General features: G+C 37.9%; 1 protein-coding gene across 3 annotated transcripts in view; it reads right to left on the reverse strand.

Moving 5' to 3' along the window:
* Positions 1–22,478, reverse strand: part of BNC2 (basonuclin zinc finger protein 2) — a 352,528-nt gene that overhangs the window by 78,380 nt on the left and 251,670 nt on the right. The gene's annotated exons all lie outside the window — the stretch shown is intronic.

The raw sequence follows: 22,478 nt of genomic DNA on the forward strand, positions 1-22,478 counted from the left end.
CTAGCAGCTCACTCAAGTGCTATTAAAGGCCGACCAATCCATCTGAGTGGGCCCATTTGCTCCTTGCAGGTACAAATGGCTATTTGCTGTACATACGCGATTACACACTCACTTCCTTTGCCCTATGCTAACAGCATGTAAAACAAAAAAGTGCCATTTTATATACACAAAGGCACTTATCGGGGCCCTTGGGCTCTGAATACAAAGCACTCTGAATAGATTGATGGTACTGCGGTGGGGACAAACAGGAAATGGACAACTGTGCATTTCCCAGGTTAATAGCATAATGATTCTCTATTACTAAAAAACTTGTGCACTTCACCACCTTTTGCTACTGATTCTTCCACAGTAGAAAAACAAGCTATAATGGAAAGCAGCCAACTGCTATTTAGGCAAAGAATACTGAGGAAGTCAAAAGTGTCAGGGAGGTATTCTGGACTTGTTTCCCCGATCGCTTGTATATTTTTCCTTTGCAGTTCGTATTATTGTTGACTTAAATCTGTGAATGCTCAATATGTTTTTCTGCTTAGCACAGGATACAGCACATGAAAACCTTTTCTAGCAAAGGCTCTACTCTATCCAGAGTTTCCAGTATTTTAAAAAATACATTTAAACATAATTAGCAAAGGCTTAGGTGACACATACACTGGACGGAGTATTTCATCCATGAACCTCCAGAGACTCGTGCTTGAATTGCATGCACCATGGCAGGTGCAGTGAGTTTTACTGCTTGTATCAGCTAAGATCCCTGGTGAAAACTACAGCAGAGCAATTCATTCATTCATTCAAAAAAAAAAAAAACAAAAAAAACAAAAACAAAAACAAAAAAAAAACCAAAAAAAAACTCTCACACAATAATCTGTACACTTTCCTTCCTGCTTATCTCCAGCAAACACATAGTATTTTTCTCTTCAGAAAATTAATCTACACAGAAAAGCATCAGGCCTGTTAAGAGTGTCATTCCACATAAAGAGTGTGCCTCATGTGTAAGGACTCAGGCTACACTTTTTAAAGGATGAGGCATTCATAGACTGTGCTGTGCAGAGAGAATTTTTTCCCATCATCCCTCAAACACATTCGTTATTTAAATGAAATATCAGTGTGAAAGGTACTCTCAGAAATATTTGCGTATCCTTGCCATCACACCAGCACCATTCCCCTACCAGGCAGTATTAATACGACTAGCAATGTAATCTCATAATTTGTGCTTTTTACTGTCCCTTGGTGACTCACACTCCAAACACTCAGGTAGTTCTCAGCATTTTGAAATTTGCCTTTGTGTTAAATTTTGAACAGTATCTGCCATTTTACACCTCAGAGCTCATAGAAGGCAGCACAGTAGTTGGTGTACAGATGTGACAGAATGTTTTTATTCCACAAAAAAGCTCCCTGTTTTTGACACACTGGAAAATGTACAGCCAGAGAATGCTTGAGGCAAAGATGCCACACCAGCCTTACATCTGTCTGCTTTCATTTGTCTACAACTGTGCTTATAGATAAAACAAGCCTTCCAGATGTCATCACAAGCAGCGTTCGTATGCTGACTTCACTGAGACACTATTGTTTGCTGCCAGCATAACAGAGTTGTAAAACTAAAATATTTAAACTCTGCGCTACTCAACACAACTTTGAATGTCACACAGGATCTTACTTCAGGATTAATTAATGTACACCCCAATAAAATAATCATGTGTTAAAAAAACAGAGCTAACTGGCATACACAATATGCTACCATTCTTTTTCTTCTTAAAGAGATTGTTCTGGTTCTGGGAAATACAGTGGGGCTGAAGAAGTTGCCCGTAAGGGAACAAAACATACCCTTCCCATATGTTTGCAGAGAAGTGGTGAACGTATCTGTACAATGTGTGTGGTAACATTCTGCATATTTAAAAAATTTAAAATGTTCTCGATTTGTGGGAAAAGAGTTATTACTGAAAACTAACAGATTTATTTTAAAAGTATGTCTTGGTCTGCAGTGGCTGTGATTAAATCTTTACTAGAGCCTGTGGCAAATAATTAACACTATTGCAGAATTCATGGGTTTTCCTATACCATGTCTTGTGAACACTGCAGTATCATTAATTACTTGCAATCACAAAACTGTGAAAGATTTCTCTGGGTGACCATTTTGCTATGGAACCTCTGGTCAACCATGCTTAGTTAAGTTAAGACAGCATTAATTACAAAGTTGGACTTTTAAATTACTTTAGCCATTTGGGGAAAACAAGCAGACATCTTCCTCTCCAGATATTTCTTATCTGTGGTCCTGAGTCTTTAAACTATTGTTTTTCTTGAATACTTTGAAATTAATCAGAGATACCAGAAAATATCTGTGTTTCACTTTTGGAGGTTTCTTGATATTAATGCAATTATAATCACGAAGTTTAAAGCTATTTCATTCGTGTCTATGGTGAAAATCATCCCACTGGACAATTGTACGCAGTATCCCTACCATGCCATATTCAAAATGTTCCATTAGCTCTACGATGACAATTTTAATCTCTAAAAGCTTTATTGAATTTTTGAGCTATTAACAATTAGAGACGTATGCTAGATTTGCAGACAAGCACATGGAGTTTGTAAGCTCTCCAGAGCAAAAAGCTTCGGAAGACATTTAATTTCCCAAGAGTGACAAAGCACGGACTTTACAAACTGTGAAATCTTAGCAACTGCTGGTAAGGAAAATTCCTGATTTCGGAGAAAATCTACACAAACTTAACCTTACTTTTACAAGATATGCAGTGTGGGATCTAAAGGGTTCATTGTAGTCAATACAAAGGTTATAATGAAAAGAGGACTGTAAAGCGAGACTGAAGAAGACTTAATTTCTTCCAGGCTTTGGTCAGATTGCACAAGACTGCATCTGCAAACTGGTAAAGTCCATAGAGAATACTTTAGCTCTCATAAGCTTTATCAGACAAGTAATTTTTACTCTAGTAATTAACAAACAGTTCCAAAACACATTAAGGAACCTGTATACTCCATGAGTCACGTATCATAATTTGAAATCACGGAACATGCATGTTGAGATGATAAAGTCACTGGAATTTTTAAATGTTGAGGGAAATCCAGGCCAGTACTTACCTAGTAAAATTGATTTGCACATGCTCACCTAATTGGCTGAAGGGTGAATACAAACACATGGCTCAAGATTCATCAAACTTATCATTATTTTTCCTTTGCTTTTTAAAAAAGTTCCCTTCTAGAAAATCAAGTCCTAAAACAATAAATTAATCAAACAATTAGAAAGCAACACTTGAGAACACACCAGTTTCTATTAAAAAAGTAAAGAATGTTATAGATAAACTCAAAATTGTTATGATAAAATTAAGTGGTGAAAATTCATTCATTCCCCACAGTACTGTTAAAACATTGTGGTCATAATGCTGAAAGCACACACAGGTTAGGACTTTTAAATGAATATCAATGGGGTGTTGAGGGTGAAGGCATTAAGACTCCAGGTCAGAAAACAGAACGCCATGTTCACTGCAGAACTTTGCACTCCAGTTCACTCATCCACTAACAATGAGAAACATCTTGCTACTTGTCATCCATGTATACTTCAAAAGAACCAGAACTTGTAGCTCTCATTCCGTCATGAGCCTCAGAGCTGATCCTGTTTACTGTCTGGAATATCTTATGTCCACTTTATTTAACTGCTGTACAAAATTCATACCATGAATACAGCAAGCCATCAAATAGCTTCCAGGAACTTCAATAATTTCAAACTACAAAGATTTCTAAATTGGTAGCAATGCATTTTATATAAAGAAAACATAGATTTTCTTCTGTATATAAATATACAGATGTGCATGCAGGCACATGCAAACATACAGGAGTTGGAGGAAAGGCTGTTTGTAAATGAACTGTGAATACCTTCACCTTTTCTTGTAATAAATAGATCTTACTTGAAGTTTCTGGATATCATATATAATATAAGATCTGGTTAGCACCATGGTATTTCTGCTACATTTCAGGGAAAATCTTCATAGTTATCAAGTCATACATAACCTGCACACCATTTAATCCAGTAGATCAGAACCACACAGTGGTCTCAGGTCATCTCATTGCACTATTTTGTTTCAAGTATGAAACTCCACATGGTAATCTAAGGCAGCAGTCAATACATGGATCTGATTATGAAGAGTAGCAGCAGAAGGATTTACAAAACTTTCAGAGGGGTCTAGCCACATTAAGCTTTGTAACAACTGCTAGTTTCTCTCCCCAGCTAACAATTTCCAATTTTTACTTTTAGGGAGCAATTATGATCTTAGGAACCACACAGGAGTAGCTCAGGAGTTCAGTAATTGGCCTTCTTTAACACTAAACTTGAATGTTGTTCTTCTAAAATTTAGGGCCAGCCTCTTCTTTAACAACTTTTACATTAGAGGCAGACAGCATTCTCTGGCTGTACACACTCTGCCCCACTTGCTAGGATGGAGCAATTACAAGTTCACTTGGAAAACACCACTTATATGTAGATGAAAAAAAGACAAGAGTCAGGGAGAATTAAGTTACCTTTGTCCTAAACAGCTGCTACTGAAAACAGGAGAGAGAGAATGAAGGCACATGTCTATCAAGAACAAAAGGGTCCATCCACAGATTATCTATCTGTATTGAGGTAAAAGACACAGGAAGAAACTGTCAAAAGACCTAAATGTGCCTAAATTTAGGAGCCTAACTCTCCCTAATAAAGAACAAGATTTAAACTCTTAAATGTCTAAAGTACTTTTGAAAATGAAATTCAAGCTCCCACTTAAGCTTTTTTTGAAATACTATTACAGGTTTCTCTTTGCATAATCATAAACTGTCCACAGCCTGTAGCTTGTGGACTCTATTCAGGAAGTAAAAAACTAAGTGTAAAAAGTAAGAAGATACTCTTTTGGCTTGACTGATGGCTTCTAAAAGAAATGAAGAAGGGGAAGAGACAGAAAGTCCATCTTAGAACGGTGTAATGAAATTCATGTTCTTCCTGCCACACAGAGCAGAAATGCTTATGCTTGCATAGTGTTGACTCCTAGCAACACAACGTGCTTTTTGTCATTTGCTCTTTATCTATGCAATACAAGTATCTTCAGGTATCACTTCTAATTAAGAACAGAATCCACTCACTTTGCCCTGTTCTTTCACCAGGAATAGTTGCGCTGCTGAAACAACCTTGCAGCTGGGAGCTCAGACCCAACATCATTCCTGCCCGTGTTTACTAATGCTTCCTCCAGTCTGTGCAACTCAACCTGTTGTCCCTCTAAAATTTCTGACCTGAAAGTACAAGGGTCCCATGGTTACAGTTACCACCTGGTTCACCTAGTCATTGGCATAACATATTCACAGACTGTCTCATCTTCTGATTTTTAATGAAATCTGTCATACCCTTGATAACCTGTGTTCTCCTGTGAATGAGCGCCTGTAAAAATATAAAAGCATGTTCTGTGGTTTCAGTGAAATTATTTGTAGAAGGCAAAAAGTCCATGATGGAGCCACACTGTCTTTTCCCTACACCTTGCTTGAAACATTCATATCTTTTCTGGAGCTGATTTCACTTAAGCCCTTTGAAAATAAATCATTCCCCAAAGCACTCAAGATTTCCCTGAAGACCTTGTCAGGGCTTCCTGCTTCATAGGTTTCCACTCCTTTGCTGTGAGACTAATGCATTTTAGGGATGTTTGTTCTGATGCAAAGCTAACTTAGGAGTAAAAATAAACTACCAGCATTTACAATGCTGTTGCAAGGCAAAGAATGCCAAGTGCTAAAGTTAAATTGCCAGAGATAGTAGCAGTTCCTTAATAACTTCTCTTAGGACAATTTTTGCTGTCTCTGAGGAAAAGACATTCAGAAAGAATATAATGATGAACATTCAGTCACGTAAAAAGCCAACCCTCCCCCCCCAAATTTCCACTAGCCTTATGTGAAAAAAAGCAATAATTTTATTGGAGAAGATGATGGACTCCTCTTTCACTTTGATGCATGAAACCCAAGGCAAATCATGGCCATTATAACTCAAGTGAGTTGCATGTTTATTACTCATAAGCTATGCCACTTACATTTCTGTGAGCACTAGGAACTACATTTAGCTTGCTTCATGTATGTCTATCTCCAGCAAGTTCTCACTAGGGTTCACATAAACCATTATGTTTTTAAAAATCTTAATATCCAGAAACAAGATCATATTTTCATTAGGATATTTAACCTGCAAGATCTGCAACTTGCTGATTAAACAACACATCATTATCTTAGCATATAATTACATAATATAAAAAAAAATTATTTTTAAAATCTAGTCAGTATCCAAGGCATTCATGTTACTGAACTGTTCATACCTCACATTGCAAACGTAGTTACATGTAGAATTTTACTTCAGATCTGTATTGGAACACAATTTCATTTAAAAAAATAACCCAATTTAACAATTCAGAAGTTCTCATATATGTTTTATAAAAATGTATGAGAGACCTAAAAACCATGGAGAGCCATAACTTCGAGCTGGCTCATTTGTTTTCATTTTATTACAGCACTACATGGTAGGCATCAGGATCCTCACAGAAAGTAGAACATTAAATCTTTATTCTAATCTGTTTTAGCAGAGTGATATTAGTAGTTTAATATTATTTTGTCTGACTGATAAAATAGCATTCAAATAAGATCAAAGAGAGCACTGAACCCCTGCAGAGTCCTATCCTGAAAAAAAACAAGTGAGTATTACTTCAAGCTATATTCAAAAATAACACTTCCTCTTTCTTGAGAAGTAGGGTACTATATTCTATTTATGTCTCATTCTCTAGATGAACTCCTGCCTCTTATTTTGTCTGAAGGCCACTGCACAGATATAAAATGCATTGTTTATATTGATATCCTTTACTTTCTACAGGCCAGGTTTTTTCTTGTAATCCTCTAATGCGGCTACTGACAACCACACAAAAACTCTTCCCCAACTTCTTGAATATGTCTAAGCAGTAAGTCAAATGGTTGGGATGTACAAAGAATGGAAATTATTCAAGTAAATTATTGCCTCATACTCTATTGTGGTTGTAATAAATATTAACTCCAGGTTCTCTGTACTACCTGCCACAGCATGAACTAGTCTCTTTGCACTGCCTAGCTGTGTTCTGGAAGGGATGTGGGCCAATACTGAGCTCTAAAACTGTTCAGACCTTACCTCCCTTTCAAGAGAGATCAAAACTGATACTTGCTCAGAAGCCTCTGCTCTCTGAATAACTGACTTTAGATATTGAAGAACACATCTGTCTTGACTGACATGTAACATAAGAACTGTTAAACCACCTACATGTCTCTGTAAGCCAAAATCATGGAACAAGGAATATACAAGCGTGTAGAGCTCTCTACTACCAGTGGTGTCCCATTACCAGCCCTAGTCCTCCAACTATTTCCCCAAACAAATTCAATACCTCTTTTTCTTAAACCCTTTCAGCAACTGTGGAGACAGTAAGAGTTTGAAGGAGAGGGAAACAAGGGCTCATGCTAAGTTAACTTCTGCAGCATGCAGATCTCTTTCTAAACCCTCAAGAAAGCCACAGCATCTGCACTGGATCAGTTTTCCATTCTTACACATTGAAGCAAATGTCTGATGCTGTCCAAGATTGTTTTTTCCATCACCTTCTTTTGGTTATTCATTTATTGATCTTATTGACTGATTGATACACAAGGTCTGCCTGGCTGTTCTGGGTAACACTTCACAGGCTAAAACCTTCACTTGGAAATCTTATTACTTTTAAGTCCTATTCTCTGTGTTCCCACTGTTCTCAAGGCAGCTCAACTACAATCTAATTCTTTTGTCTACCGTATATTCTTGTCTATAGAGATACCTGTAGATCTTCACTCTGTGCATATAATCAGAAATCAGGCAACAGCTACCCCTTTATGTTTTAAGTATGTTTCTGCCAGTCTAAAGTGCTTTGTTCTGATCCAGATTTCAAAAAGAAAACAATACTTAACTCCTTCTTAAAAAACACAATTATTGACCAAACATAGTCATACAAAAGAAAGGTAAGATTCATAGTTGCTTATTTGCCGAAATACGACAGTCTTAAGGGCTGAGAGAGAAAGCAGCAGGCCCAAAAGGCATTTAACAGTTATTTCAGGTATGAAAAAAACAGCATTGACCTGCAACTCTATCTGAAAAGATGATGTCTCTATGTAGTTTTGCCCCATAATAGCTTCAAAAATTTCCAAAAGAAATATACTACATCTTGCTTCAAGTCATCTTTCATGCAGATGAATCTGGACAGACAATAGATAACTATTACAACCAATAGCAACACTCAACATACTGTGGAGTTACTCAAGTAACTCCAAGGGGTTCTTTGTATTATTGAGCATGGAACTTTTCATCCTTTGGAGAGGCACTTTTGTTTTGTTTTGTTTTTTCTTTTAATATCTAAAATAGCTGCAAAATAGTGAAATAAATTAATTAATAAATAATTTTTTTCTAAAAGGCATGGACAATCAAAAAATTACCAACCATACACCATCTTACACTAGTGTAAGGCTTGTGGGAGCACAAAAATAGGTAGGAGAAACTTGCACAGAGTTATGGCTTCTGATCTACTCCCCATTTCTCAGAAAAATGAAAGCATTAAAGAAAGCATTTAGAAATCCCCACCAGTCTCCAGTTACACGGCCTGGGGAAATCTGGGGCTCTGGAAGGAATTTATTAGGACTACAAAAGAAAAAATTATCATAATTAATCAAAAGAGCCTTAGAGAAATCAGGCATTCACATTACTTAACTGAAGGCACCTAACTTAGGTGATCTCATTGCTGTTCCCCAGTTTAGGCAGTCAAGCTCCTAATGCAGGCATCTGTGTAACGTATCTAAAGCAAGCAGTGTGAATACCCTGTAACTCTTCAGCACTGTTATTGAAATTCAATGGAATTTGGTTGCTTAATTCCTTTAAAATCCTTCAAAGATCCAACTCTAAATTCTCTAATTAGCAAGATACCCATGATAATTCTCCATATTTTATTAGAACGCTGTGAGGTATGTTCTGGCATTCTTTCCAGAAGACAGACAATTCTTGATATCTCTTTCTAAATTAAAGCACAAGTTTTAATTTGGGGAGCAGAAAGCCTTACATATAGTATATTACATTCAGGTATATATATTATATATACGAATATGTACATATATATATATATATATATCCAGTACAGTACATATACTATGCAGGCAGACTGCTCACAGTGTAAGTAACAAAGTATGAAATTTCTGTTCTATAATGTTTTCATATGCAGTATATTTGAAATTCCCAGGACAAAATGTAAACAGAAAAGAACCCACAATTTTGCTGTTTTGTATCAAGAAAGACGAGATAGTCATTAAGGCATTAGAACTGAAGGAATAGCTGGGTGGGAAGAGGGAGCAGAAATATCACCCTGGGAGTATGCGAGTCCCTAGTGTTTTCTGCATTTTTCCTTAGTCCAATACTTAAAGTCTTCCTGAAAGGAGAAGGCATTTGCACACAGTAAGAGTCATCTTTACCTGTGAAAATGACACTGTTTCTTAAAAGAAAAAATTGTTAGTGTGAAAGTTCCCAATTGCCTGTATAACCACTTCCCCTCTTGTGGGTTGAATGTGGTAACCCAAAAACAATAGGTTGTTTACAGATACTGTCCACAAGTCAAGAAAAATACAGTGTTTTAGCTGTTTTTTCCTCCTAATGATCCATTTTTTATACCACTCCATTTGTAACCTCTGCCAATTTTATCATTTATTCACACACAACCGCATATACAGTATCTCCCTAAATGTTCTGCAAGGAAGTTTCTCTTATTACAACGATCATCGCACATTTATAGGACACAGAGTATGATGGCTGGAAAGGGTGTCTCCAAGACAGTTAATAGAAATGCAAATCCTGCACAGTGCTTGAAAGGCTGCTGTTTCCAGCTGTAAAAGTAACGGTGCTAAGCTGAGACAGAGGTTCAAGGACAGATGCATTCTGAGCTCGGAAGGATCTACTGTAGTTTCCCCATCTGTCATCCCACATAACTCCAGCCCTTTGATTTCTCCGATAGTTCCCCCAGAGGAAGGAGATGGTCATCTCCAATCTCGAAGCAGACTGTGCAGAGTTTTACAAAATAGCAGCAACAAAATGAGAAATGCAGTACTAAAATAATTTTGTTTCAGATAGATGGACGTGGTATGTGTATTTCAGCTTCACACTCCCAGAGAGTCATGAAAAAAATCTGGACGGTAAAGTAGCTAATGAAATACATATTCATAGAAACATACCCTTTCTCAGAGAATTTTTAAACCAGAGTGCAACATACTACTTCTACAGCACTAAAGTGTACATTCATCTTCTTGAGGTTTGAAGGATCCCAAGTCATTCTGGTTTTGGAATCTTTTCACAGCATTGCAAAATCTTTTAGTAGTCAATAAACTAAATCTACACAAGATTATATGATTTGTATGGCTAGTATACTATATACAATTTGCACAATAATAGACTATATATAATTTATATTATCATTATAGTTTGGGAATGGGTGATTTATTAATGCTTTTTGCCATTGTTGTGGTATATCTATACGCGCACCAACTCAATATGCTTTATAAATATTTTAAGTACCATTATTAATCAATTACTCTGGCCAGTCTATGTGCCACCAACATGGAATACAATTTTAATATGTCAATAAGCTGATTAAATATATTTGGGGAGAACCTCATTAAGTTCCAGGGGGTTTATCTATAAAGGGAGTTAAACGGGTTCCCAGGGACTTACCTAGAAAGGGAGTTCAACAAGACTCAAAAATAAAGCAAAAAGGAGCCCTTCTAAAAGTTTTTGAATAAAAGAGTCCATTTTGTTTCTCTATTTACTACTCTCATTGAAGGCACAGGTGTTGCACAAGCCCAACTCCATATTTGAAAAAAATTGCCATGTCTACTTGTACATTATCAGGAAGCACTTCTACACTGAAAAGCTAACCTTTTCATAATTTGAGGAATCAAAGATTTAACCAAATTTAGATTTGCCAAAAGGGCAATTCACACTCTTTTTGCCGCATGGTCTCATTATGCTTCACAGGAAAAAAAAAAAAAGTGTTACTGAATATCAGGGCAGGAGAATTGCTAGAAACGAACCACAGACAAGCATATTCTTATGATTTTGACCTACACCTTGAGCAGACACCTGCAGAGATAAAGTGTTATGCCCCCTATAGTTATGAGTGCAAAACCATAAATGCTGTGGTTAATTTGGGATGGGTGAGCTCAGTAAGTAGTACTGGAATTAACTGTTACCCTAACACACAGAAATTTTTGCAAGACTCAAAACACTTTAACTCTCCTGCTTCACTTCTTCTGATCATTTCCTGATTTCAGATAAGAGACACTGAAACACCATAAAAGAAAGGCTATCTATAACGTGTCATCAACTCATCTGAAGGAAAATTGTCCTAGAAATTTCATATGATGTTCAGTATAAAGAAGCTCAGATGAATCTTGGCTAATCCATCAAATCAAATTCTCAATATTGTGTAATTTTAATATATATAAAATTCACTATGTTACACATTTGAAAACTGACTATGCAATAAAACAAAGCTTTTACAGATAAAAAACTCTAGGCCATTCTCTCATCATTCTTAGCGTGTCTGAAATACTCTGGTATTAAAAAACAAAGGTCCTACTGCCAGTTGTGTTTTTGAAAAGCAAGCAACTTTATGCAACACATGACAGTGATTTTCCAGTAACAGTTTGACAGTGCATGGGCCCCGTAGTTGAAATTTTTTGCTCTAATCTTTGTTTATAGTAGAAGTAAATAATCCAAACAAAGAGCATTCCACTGTGCAGGGCTGATGGCTAAGCGATAAGGCAGAGCCTGGCACCAGTGACAGAACCAGCAGCCTACTGAGGTGAAAAACAGCACTCTGATAAGTAAAACTGTCTTCTGATTTATGGATCCTGAGTTGGCTTTTTAACCCTTGAATCATGAAAATCTGTAGCAGGCAAAGGCCTGGGAAAAGAGACATATTGAGGGAAAAGAAATCCCCCATTAGAAAAAACGGAGAGGCTAAAATTTTACTTTCATCTCCAGCAAATCATAATCTTAAAGCTGAATTTTAAATATACTACATTTAAGAACTCATACTAGTAATGGATTTTTGTATTAGACATAAAACAGTTCAAGAAGCACATTTTAAAAACATAGCCATTAAAGATCAGTCCTTCTTTTGTTTACATATAATGAAGAGAATTTAAAAAATAATGAATGTTTATCCTGCAAAACTCAAGAGATGGTGTCAAGCAGGAGAGCAAATACAAAACAATACATGGCCTTTGGTGTCAGCAGTACTTTCAATGTACAAACCTGGCAACTCAGGCCAAGACTCTATTCCTTAGACAGAGTAGGAAAACTTTCAGTTCCCATGTATTGCATTTACATTGTTAATTGCACTGAGAACTGAGAACTTCCAAAGAGCTCCTAACTGCAGAAGCCAGCTATATATTTACAGATATAAATAACCACTTAATAACTAATGTTACTTGATTTTCAATTCCCTCCTGCCAAGCATTGAATACATAGATATGTAGGATCTTGCTCACAGAATTAAGGTGGACTTCTTACCAATGGACTTGTATGGTTAAGCTGACTTTCACGGTCGTGTTATGGTCACAGCCTCTGGAACCTGCTTTAGTTAATTCTTGTGCCAGTTCAACTGATTGTCTTATTAAGTAACGGAGAGAAATCTTTATTTTGTAATAGGTGAGAGGTGGTTTCTAGGTTTGTAGTTTGCTAATCAGAATTTATAGACTAGATCTGAAAGGAGAAAAGATACTGAGGAATGGTAAATAAACAGTGCCATAGCATCAAGTTGCACTCTGGAAATGGAACTACGAATTCGCAAATCATCCAACTTTGGGGGGGAAAAAAGCTTCTGCATTGAATTATGGAGTCCTACTTCCCAAATATAAATATGCCCACACAAAGTGTAGGTACAATCTCAGTTGAGTCCACCTTTACATATAAGCCAATTTCAAAGCAGCTCAGAACATTTCTCATGCTACGCAGTCTGTGCAAACCGAGCATCTCCCCAGTGGGATCAGGTACAAAGACCAGAACCAGTCTCAGATAATTACAGGTCCCACAAGACCTGCTGCACAGCCCTCCGTTGTGCTGCATATAGGCCTGACAGCTGCCCCCGCAACACCTGCACACAGTGGGAATCGCGTCGGGCCCCGAGCGAGGGGCAGCAACCCTGCTACAGACCTCACGGGATGCTCAGGAAAGCAACAGGCTCCACCCCAGGCACCTTCCTATCCCAAATGCAACTTCATGGGAGAGGTGGTGAAAGGAGACCTCGAGACCTTCCTTCTCATCTCCCCAAAGCCTGTGGTAGGCTATCAGGTCTTTTCAATTTTAAACCCACGTTAAGTCAAAAAGGGAAGCTAGTGTGCTGGCCTTGGAAGTACTGTATTTTTCACTGATTTTTATAGTCCATTAATCAGTTCAGAAGCTTTTTCATAGAATTTGAAATACAAATCCTTTGTATTTTAGAGTACGATTTTAAAATAAACATAAATTTTTCAACTATTAAAAACTCCTTACCAATATTTTGACCAATAAAATTATTTGATCTGGAGAATGTCCAAGTTTTCCATTATAAACCTTCACCACCTGGAAACACTACTTCTGTTTTTAAATACTATTTTTGTCAGTCTTTTGAGTAGCTGCATACTAAAGTTCTCCATGGAAATTTACAAACTTCACCTTCTCTCCTATCAAACTCCTTTAGCAAGGACTTCTTCAAATTTTGCATTACTTTGTTGAAAGAATCTGAAAGAAATAACTTTGTGGAAGTTATCTGTTCTCTACAAAATATATAACTTTGATTACATACTACATATCAGCTGTATTATCTTCTCCCAACAGTCAGCAGTGTGAAGTTAGTACTGGAGATTTCTCACATTATTTCATACAATCCAATTAAAAATAAATGTTAAAAATGATAGCCTTTAGTAGGGCAATGAAGGCAAAGCCTGTGAATTCCTTTATGTCTATGAACCTACCTGTTATAGCAAGGTTTTAATAAATAATTTAACTTCATATCACACTAAGTTCTTTGTGTAATACAGGATGATTAAAAAGTATCCATGGCAGCAAACTTAAAATACTGCACAGTAAGACAAGGTAGTGTATCAGTGAAAAGCTACCCGTTGTGGATTATATAATTCCAAATATTAAGCATTGAACCTACCCCAAAATCCTCTATGACACTAAGTTCCTATCTAGGAAAAATTGTTAAAATACATTTAGGAATGCTTGGCAAAGCTGATATGCTGTTCCAGAAAAGTATGAAACATTTTTAACAGTGAAAATTTTATCTGTTTCCAAGGTCTGGAATCTCAAAAACGCTCTGTTCAATTACTATTAAATCCTCCAAAAAACAAAGTAATGTTGGAGAACCCAGGACCACACACAAAAAAATTCTGGTGTATCAGTCTGATTTTAGTGACAGTATAAGTAAAAAAATAGTTCAGTACCTGATAAATTTGCTACTATTTTAAATAATGACTTTGTAGAACATCTTACTTTCCTTTCAGATACCAATGCCCAGATGCCCAAATAAAGGCATTATAGTATGCTATCACAGCATAGTCTTGCACTTCAACATAGATATTGCTGTTTATTTCTTTACTAAGAATGGAACATCCTTCAGCCTTTCTTCAAGTGAAAATTTAATGGAGATCTGAAAGGAACCACAACCTGGCAAATTCTTGTACTGGTCATAATAAAATAGCATTGTAACAAACAAAAAAAAAAAAAGAAAAAAAAAGAAAGAAAGAAAGAAAAAAAGAGTAAAAAGAATAAAAAGCATAAAAAGGGGAAATGGGAAAAATTGCTGCAGTCACCTGAAGTAAAGTAAAAAACCTGTTTGTGCCCAGTACTTTGGAATAAATTGTTCACGAACAGTTCATCCATGTGAAAGTCTGAGTCATATAATGCTGCCAAGGTCAGTGAGACCTCTGGTGATCAACTCAGTAAGTACGAGCCACACATGCTAGACTGCCTTGGAGCAAAACTAAGGTACAGACTTACAAATCCTATTATTTTTACCTAACAGAGAACATCTAACTTGTTTTGGTGTAATGCCTCTACCACATTGCTTTCCTATTATCCTTCTCCTAAACTCTCTGGCAAGTTCCACCTCAAACTATTTCAAAGACTTATCACAACATTGTGGGGAATAAAAAAAAGAAAGAAAGAAAGAAAGAAAGGAAAAAGAAAAAAGAAAAAAAGCTCTGGCACTCAGCTGACACAACAAGTAATAGTTATGACTTTTGGGAGTGATCATGTTAAAGACCATGAAAATTTGCTATTATAAACATCTGTCTCTTTTTGCCTGCCTCAAACCTACTTGCTCTGAGCTTCTTGCCCATGCCAGGTGTCTGCTTGAGGCTGGTTGCTAATAGTAGTAGTAGCAGAAGCAGTAGTAAGAGGTTCAGTATCAACAGTTAAATGATCTTTGACTGCTTTGTCGAAATCTTTGTGAGCTTTGTCAGGATGGTCCTTGCATCATCTCTGGAAGCCTGCTCAAATGTCATCAAGTTGTGACAAAATGCCTTTTTTCACATGTTCTGTAGCAACTCATTAAAGCTCCAAAACTAAATTCCCTAAAGCTTCAATCAGTAATAAATGTGCACAGCCTTGTATGGCTGGGATTGAAGAGGCATTTTTCTGTAATTGCTCCTAATAGTCAGAAACTAATGGCTGCTCAAGAGAAAAGAGAAGAGCTGCCTGGCCAATACAGAGAGATCAGGAGTCAGGCTAATGTCTGTGACAGAGAGAAAATAAGACTATAAAAGGGAACTAGAAGTGGAGAATTCAGTTGGAGATTCAGTGCGCAGTCTGCGAAATGAACAAGACAAGGGGAGAAGATGCCAAAAATGGGGACAGACCAAGGACAAAGTTCAAAAGGCAAAAATCTGCACTGTGGCTCTGAGAATTCCTGCTGTACTAATGGATCGTGAGGGAGCTCTGATGATGAGATCTTATGTCTTTCCTTTAAAAAAGGCAATTATCTCTGAATTAAGTAAATGCTCAGCCTGCACAATCAAGCATTCAGTCTTGGCACTTCCCAGCTTCTAAAGGAAGTTGATGGAACTTCAGGTTGCTCCTGCAGGGGCACATCTGTATTGTGATAGGGGTTTTGGAGGTGCTTTGGGTGAACTCTTCTTTACAGCTGAGCACTTTCTGGGGCCACAGAAGCATAATTAGGCTGGGATTCCTCTCGCCTCATTTTGGACTCTTAAGAGTACAAAGAACCTGGGCAAGCTAAATGCCTGCTCAAGTCAGTGAGGAAAACACGGAACTTCCAGATCATGACTCAGAAGGTCATTCTGCCCACCTGCTATAGGATGAGAGAAATGGAGGACGAAAGAAGGACCCACTTCTCTGCCCTGACAGGAAGGAAGTTTACATGATCAGCCCACATGGAAGAACTACCTAGTACCCCTCAAGCAAGCAGGCTGAACCACCCTTTTTAGAGTAGGATGTGACGGCATACTAAGTGCTCACATACAACTGACATCAAAACAAGCTCTGAGCTGACCACACCTTACATCAGGTTTCATTTTCTGAAAAATTGAGTGAAACTGGCAGCAAAATTGTTCATCTTTTCGAAGATACCTTATAAGATTCTTCTCAGCATTTTACAAAGTGGAAAGAAAAACATCTTACTTTGTTAGAGTGTAAAAGAGAAAAATACGTCAGTGCTTTGACAACCCTCTGCTACCTATCTATTTCGAGAAGCACCACAGAAAGGCCAAAATTTAATCAGTGTTTCTATTGCCAGAACAAAGTTTAAATATCATGAAGCAAAAGAACCCTCAGAACCACTGACTAGACAGAAAGGACAAAATGAATACTGAATAGATACCATTAAAATAAGAACTATCTCTGAAATGCACCGACTAAAGCCAGAATCGTTAAGACGATACAAAGGGGGAGCAAAAAATACCAGCATGTGATCATGGCACAAGGAAACAACATCATGTATGCATCTGTATATGCCCAAGGGCAATGAATTACAGTCTACACACAATCTCAGCTACAGCATTTCCTGGCTCTGAATGCTTTATCTTGTAATTTGAATATTCTTTAACTGTGCCTTATGTGATATATACATATTACATAAGCTACACCTATATATATATATATATGTATGTATGTATGTATATCTTACATTCATGGATACGTTACAGGTATTAACGAAAGTATGAAGAAAAAGAATCAAGAAATAGCCCTTAGCCCAAACAAATTTTGTTGCCAAGAAACTGCAAAGTATTGCCTGTGGTTCCTTCTCTGTTGTTATATATGGCACCTCCAATCAGTTTGATTATACCATTGAATAAAAAGAACCCAGTGAATATATGAAATGGTAACACAAAGAGATACTTGTTTGGCATGTTCGCAATACCTACTCAAGTATTAAGCACGGTCTTTTTCAGGAACCAGTGCGTAGTTGCAAAAGTCTTCACCTATTCCCTTTGTCTTCTTGTGCATTCAATTACTTTTGAAAGGCAGATAATAAGACTGTTTAAAAACTGGAGATTTCATTATATCTCTAAGCATGAGGTTCCTCATCAACCCTTTCAACACACTGCTGGACGCTCTAACAGAAAACTCTTTTCTCCTAACTTTATGTTGGATTTTCTTTCCATCTGCTTTTCCCTCCTAAAAGAAACTCATCTTTTAGTTCACTGAATATGGTCACATTAAATTATATTTACAGGATTATGAAATAAGTTCAGGTAGAGAAGAATCTGAATGACTCTTTCAAGCTCCTCCTTTCTTACAACAGTCATGTTTTCACAGATGTCCCTACTGTAGCAGCTCTAGCTACTAAGATGAGCAGGGCTGTTAGATAGGACAAGCTTAACCAGAAATTACATGAAAAAAGAAACTCCAAATTTTTAGTCCTCACTGCAGAGTTGTATTTACTGAAAACTTTCACCAGCTCTCTTTGTAGTCTACTTTTTGTCTTCCTCAAATTTTCTGGCATTGTTAACCATCCTGGTGCTAGCCTATCTGATGAGACAATTCATCTAGCAAAAAAAAAAAAAAAGGGGGGGGGGGGACTTATTCCTTTTCCTTAGCCAAAGCCACCAACCAATACGTCCCTTTCCCTCCACCCCCTGTTCCTCATTTGCAAAAGTAAAAGCTTCAGATGAAACACTGTCTTTTTGGAATTAACAGATTTTTTATGTAAAAGCACATTTTATTTTGCATCCAAAGAACACTGGGAAAATCAATGAATTGATAGATTTTTACATGGGAGTCTGTTCTTGATGTCAATTAAACATGATGAACTTTGGCAGTAAAAACAATCATTTGAACAGCTCCTTTTTCTAACAAGAATTTACAAGTTCATAGGCAATATAAATTATGTGAGATTTTCCTTGTAGCTTTGTCACCCTATCCAGTCTCTAGGGGCAAAATGTAATAGAGGTTGAGTTCCTTAAGGTAGACAGAGAGGATGGGTCAATGCTTATCTCTGGGTTTGGGGAAATTCACTGGAGAGGGAAACTGACAGAATGGAGTATACAGAAGCAGTAAGATGCAAAGGACAAAAATCTAGAAAATTTCTCTGTGTTTCCTCAGTGAAAACCACTGCCAGTCACCCTCAGGTTACCACTCCTAGACCAACTAGAGAAGTGAATTAGAGAACCTAAGAGACATGGGATAGTACAGTAGAGATGTATCCTCTTCACATCTTTTCTTTAGTTTCAAGGAGGCAGACAGACAAATATTTCTTCCTTCATCCCTCGACCCAGGGTAAAAAAAAGGGAAAGGGAAAGGGAAAGGGAAAGGGAAAGGGAAAGGGAAAGGGAAAGGGAAAGGGAAAGGGAAAGGGAAAGGGAAAGGGAAAGGGAAAGGGAAAGGGAAAGGGAAAGGGAAGGGGAAAGGGAAGGGGAAAGGGAAGGGGAAAGGGAAGGGGAAAGGGAAGGGGAAAGGGAAAGGGAAAGGGAAAGGGAAAGGGAAAGGGAAAGGGAAAGGGAAAGGGAAGGGGAAGGGGAAGGGGAAGGGGAAGGGGAAGGGAAGGGAAGGGAAGGGAAGGGAAGGGAAGGGAAGGGAAAGGAAGGGAAGGGAAGGGAAGGGGGAAAGCAGATGATGTGAGTTGCTGATTACAGGCAATAGAGGAAAAAATGAAGAACAGTTTGACCAGAGGTTCAAAAAGAGCCGAGTCAGTGACAGGGCAAGAGAGAAGAGGGGGCGAGAAAAGAGAAAGGTAAACAAGTGCACTGACATGGGATAAGCGGTGATGGCAGGAAATCAGTTGGGAGATGGGGCAACGGCCCTCACCAGTGATGAACACAGCTCAGAATTTTCAGTTTGAGAGGCCAGGAGGGAAACCCAGCAGAGAACCAGTCAACTCATTAGGACCTAATTTAGCTAGATTGTGGAAGTCAGCTAAAGGTATGGATCTTCAAGATTTTGAATTCTGGAAAGAACATCAATTTTACAATCAAGAGAAAAAGTATTACTTTAAAGCTTATTTTTCCCCGAAGTTTTCTGTGTTCCTTTCTGAAAAAGAAATGAAAAGCTTCAATTCCCAACACCACAGGAAACTTTTTCCCAAATCAAAGCATCCAAGTTTCTTGAAGATCATGTATCACAATCAGGAGAGACTGAAACACAGACATGCTCAGAGCCTGTCTTCCTCATTATGTGGCAAAATCAGCTTGATTCTCATCTTGCACTGATTTTTACATTAATGGGACTTGACTGATTTCAGGAACTCTTCTCTCTCACACTGGAACAACTACTATTGTTTACTCTGACTCGAAACAAAACCAGAAAATCCTTCTTACACTGAGATGCCTGACTGGAGTAGTATTTACCACTATATGCCACAGAGTAATTCAGTTCCTCTGGACTCATTTGCATCTCTGTTACATCAGTATAGCTCAGAAATGCCAGAAGATAGTGAAATGTAAAATAAGCAGATGGCTAGAATCAAGACCTCTGGTCATCAGAGTTTTTTTTTTTTAAAGGTTACCTCCTAAGATCTTCTGCAATAGTACAGGAAAAGATCCAGGATTCCAGCACAATGCCCTGTCTTGATTTTCTTTAGGAGTGATGTTTAATTAATTTACATTCTCCTTTCGGGTTTTGCTCTAACTGGCACCTTTATTATGTGACCTTTATACTGGATGGCCTCTAAGGCACCACATACAATAGCTGCTTCCCTACTATTATCTTAGATACAAGCCAACTGACTTCTCCAACTGCTGGAATTATAACTTTCTCCCATCTACAAAGCCCGAATCAAAAGCAAAGAAACCTCTAATTCTGCAGGTACTTTGGATATAATCTGGGTGTCTCACTTTTAGCCTAAGGAAGATGGTACAGACTGTTTTCTGTGCAGCAAAATGATTTAGCGCTGATATAGTCACATTATTCTCCAAAACTGGGCAGCAAGGAAAGCAGCAAAAACAAGAATGCATGAAATGGAGTGCTGCTATCAGAATCGCTAGCTAGTTGCAGAATTCTTATGCCAACAGGAGTGGTAAACAAGTGTTAATATTTCTCGCGGAGGAAGCACCCACGGGGAATTCAGTGTAGTTAGCTGCACAGAGCAGGGAATCAGATCGGAGAGGGAATTGTGTCAGCTCCGGCAAGCCGGCAGTACGTGGCTGTCAGGAGTGCGAAATGGAGCTGCTTCAAAGCTGAGCAGGCTGTGACCGGCGTGCGGCACATCCATGCACTCAGCGCGAAAGGATCAATGACAGCATTTGCTGGGCTCTAGTCATCCCCTCCGCTAATGAAAGCAGCCCTGAAAGCCGTAACACGGGGCCTCTGGGCAGCCCAAAGCCTAGCATTAGCAGAGTTTGTTACAAGCTCGGCTGGTGAGTGCACTGAGCACCAAAGGCCCCCTCCTCTACTGCTGTACCCCACCAACCTCCCCCCCGGCTGTCTGTTTAGTGTCACTCAGCTGGGATGGATCCCGTTAAAGATCTGACGCTTAGCAAGGACTCAGAGGTGTCTGGAACGCCTGCCTCTAATCATAAACACCACAGCTGGCAATGATGTGGTCGAGAAAAAAAAATCACCTTGATCCAGCAACACACATTCCCTTTGATGTTTCTGCAGCGAGTTCACTGCCCAGAGAAAAAGGTACTGCTTTAAAAAAAATCAGGCTTGACATACTCAAATCATAACCATATGACTCTCAATTTCAAGCTTAAAAAAAAAAAAAAAAAGAGAGAGAGAGAGAGAGAGAGAGAGAAAGATCCCAGGAAAACACAACATTGTGTTCTGAGAAACTCAGAGAAGAGGCATCTGACAATGATAACATGAAACAGGTTTGGAAGATAATGGCAGTTTGAGAGGAAAACACTTCCAAAAAATTCAGACTGCCACTACCAAAAATGGAAGAAGCCTTCTGCCAAAGATTGCAAACTGTGGTGACCTTAAGTAAAAGACTGTAGCTGATTCAAGGGAAAAATGAAAACTTTTCAAAGACAACATTGCTTGTGCTCTGCCACTGTTTATGAGTGCCTTATGCCCTCTTGCCTTTCGGGGTGGCCTGGTAAACACAAGAGCTCCTCTGTGTTTTCCAGTCTTCTGCCACAAAATTCTGTTAAATATTCAACTCTATAAGCATGAATTTTTATTTTTTTAACCCAAAGAGGTTACAAAGAGAATTGTGACTCCAATGCAAGAAACACTTTATTTATTGTTTTATTTCTTGATATCTGTCCTTACATTGCATACATGGTGATTAAGTATCCAAATATCCTATTTATTATCATGCTTTTATTATGCATTATTATTGACTCCTTCATGGAAAAACAACTTTTTTTTTAATCAGGTTGATTTATATAGAGGAGTGCTACATGAACAGTTTTCTAAAAATCTAAGGAAGACTTGTATTCTCTGAAACATCTGTGTTACTGTTTCCTCACATTAGGCCATCTTTTAATTAGTCATATGTTAACACAGACAAAGAGTCTAATTTGCACAACCTTACCACCACGTATATATAGTTCAATTTTGTTTTCACTATTCACAGTAAGTGAACATTACAATTAATAACAAAGTTCTTTTCAAGGCTATATGAAGAAATGACATATTAGACAAATCATTGCAGAAGTGCATTTGCTAGGCATATAAATAAAAATTTGGAAGTAACTTTGAAAATCATTTCTAAAATGTATTTTTAGAATTTACCCTATGTGCACTTTTAAAAATCTAGCACTTATACCTGCAAAACAAACAGCTGGTCACAAGCAACTGCAAATAGTCATTTTTGGACATTCACAGCCTTCTGGATAGTCTTCCCCCCCCCCCCCCCCCCCCTTCTGGATTTTTCTTTTAAAATGTCCTTTTTCATGATTTTGCACTGCCCACCAATGTATTACAGTGGTCTTTCTTTCCCCAGACAAAAAGACCAGGTTCTGATCCTCACAGTCAGAAACATTACTAGCAGACATTCCATAGTAAGAAAACT

This window comes from Rhea pennata, chromosome Z (genome assembly GCF_028389875.1).
Source record: "Rhea pennata isolate bPtePen1 chromosome Z, bPtePen1.pri, whole genome shotgun sequence".
Lineage (NCBI taxonomy): Eukaryota > Metazoa > Chordata > Aves > Rheiformes > Rheidae > Rhea > Rhea pennata.